This window comes from Phaethon aethereus (genome assembly GCF_964289735.1).
Source record: "Phaethon aethereus genome assembly, chromosome: 17".
Classification (NCBI taxonomy): domain Eukaryota; kingdom Metazoa; phylum Chordata; class Aves; order Phaethontiformes; family Phaethontidae; genus Phaethon; species Phaethon aethereus.
The window spans coordinates 8,754,931-8,757,431 of record NC_138593.1 but is presented as its reverse complement, the minus strand read 5'-3'; positions in this window follow the sequence as shown (position 1 = coordinate 8,757,431).

Below are 2,501 nucleotides of genomic sequence, written 5' to 3'. Positions count from 1 at the left end.
TTGGGTTGCCAAGTGTATGGTGGGGACCTGTTTGGAAGGTGCTATAGACTGACTAGAAGTGAATAATCTTCATGACTCTGTGTTCTGGCTGTACAATAAGCATGCTGAAGAACCTGAGTCATGAAGGCCCACCTTCCATATTCTTCTGGGGACAGAAAAATTATCAAACAGAAAAATAAATGTCCAATAACAAAGCAAGTTTATAGAGGCAGAGTATATTTGGAGGCGACAGAAGGACATAAAGCAAGGCAAGAAGATTTTGGACTGAAATAAGACAAGGTTAAAAGAAAGGTAGCTTGTGCGGAGTAAATAATAACATAATGTTCCAGAGTATAAATCATGAATAGGAAGCGCTGCAATTTAAATACATTCTGGTAGAAGAAATGGTATCCTGAATAAAGAAACTGAGGTGGGGTATGACATATAGATACTGCTTGGATACTGGACAGCATCAGAAATTTAAAGTAAAAAAAAAAGTGTAAAAGATTTCATAAGTACCTAAAATTGTGTTATGTTTCAATTATATTACCTGTAAATGGCACTGTGCTCTAGTTCAGGAGCTGTCTGTTGCTCTAGGGATTTGAACTGTGACTGTAATTTTGTTTTGCTTCGGTTTCTTTTTAAGAGTTGGAGTGGAAGACATGAACAGGTCAGTGTTACTTATGCTTAGTGACATAAAGCAGCTGGGATACAAGATCCCAAGTTTTGTGAAAAGCTAACAAGATCTCTATGTAGAAGATCCAAGTCTTCCAGAACTGGTAGTTCAGTTGTACAAGTCCAGTATAATTGCAGTCTACTGAAAATTCAGTATTAGGAGTCTGACAAGGGTGAAAACACCTTAAGACTGATTTAGATTTTCTAAATAAAGCTAGCTATAGATCTTTTCAAACACCTGGCTAGTAAATCAGTTATCCAGAATTTGAGGCTGCATCTTCAATTTGTGATTAATTTCTAAACTAGTTATTTTGGGATTGACTTGTTAGAGGCAAAGAAAGCCTACAGTGTGATTTAGTTCTGTTTTCTCTAAGGCCTTATTGTGTAACCTGTTAAACAGAAAATAGTTTGGATAGCTAGGCTATTGCTGCCCTTAGCTAGTAGGCTATGAAGTCGTCTTGGGAGGGAAATTCCTTTTGTCATAGAACAGAACTTAGAATACTTTGTGAGATGCACACACACAAACACATTGCCTTGCACTAATTTTCTTGTGCCTCAGCAAGCACGTCTGGGGTGTTGCACCTCTTTGAGTTACTTCATTTCCTGCAACAAGAAGAGTCTCTTTGCAGAATTTTAGATTGCGAGACTGAACTTGTTGTTCCATGGCAGCAACAGCAGGCTAGTTGCAGTGCTGAACTGTGACTTAACAGGAGCCAGCAGCTACTGACAAGCTGTTAATGAAAAAAATCTGTATAAATGCTGCAGTTGTAGCTCTACTTCTGGTAATATGAAATGTATTCAAGATCATCCATTTCCTGATGTCTCTTAAGGTAAATGCTCTCTAAGTTCCACACTTTTTACGTATCTGGAAGTATGGTTAAAAACTGTACTTCTTGTAAAGACGTTGCTTCAGTCCATGCCTTGCTCAGATGGTCTTAGAGTTGAATTCCACCTGTCCCCCTCCCCTCCTTGCCTACTTTGAAAATCCTTGCATGGAAAAAGCTCTTAGTAGCAGTAAAACATGATTATGTGTGGTTGGTGGCATTCTGATAATTATTTTAGCAGCCACAAAATGTAAAGATCAGGCTGCAGTTTTATTACCAGAAAAAATTTCATTAGAGCAACACAAAATATTTGAAAGCTGTTACGTGGTTTTGAAATAGAAAGCACATTTGTCATGCCATCTGAGCATGGCCAGAATTTTAAACAAGCCACAAGTGTTGGAAACTTAATCAAAATGTACGCTCTGGTCCAGTATATTTTTGTTTGTACCTGATGTTTTTCCCAATGGTAAACAGTAATACTTTCTCCTGGACTTTAATAATAACTTGCCCTAAAGTATACTTAACGTATTTGGGAGTGTCTTTGATCAGGTTTTTTACAGCTTCTGCAACAGTTTGAGTCTTGTTTTCTCCTTTATTCTAACAGAAGCATTTTGCCTGACCTAAAACGGAGGGAAAAATAGTGGTACTTTATCAGTAATGAGCAGAAAGTTGCATAACAGTCTTTCATATATTGCTAGTGCTGTAGACTTTGTCAGTATTTTCCCAATGCTTGTTTCTTTCCTAAAAACCTGAATTAGCCAAGCATAACTTTGAAACAACTACCATAAGAGTTTTGGTAGTAAACCATTCATTGAAACAAATCTATTTTGGAAGTCCGGTGTTACTTACTTAGTTTTTATTGTGAGCTTTTATTGCAATCTTTTAAGCTTCAGCATAGAAGCAAGGCTATCTTTTTCTAAATTGCAGTATAATAGATAATCTTTATTTACGTTGTAGGCTATTCCAGAATGACCTTTTACTGAGCCTTTGTGGAAGAAGCAAGACTTAAACATCAATTCTTCA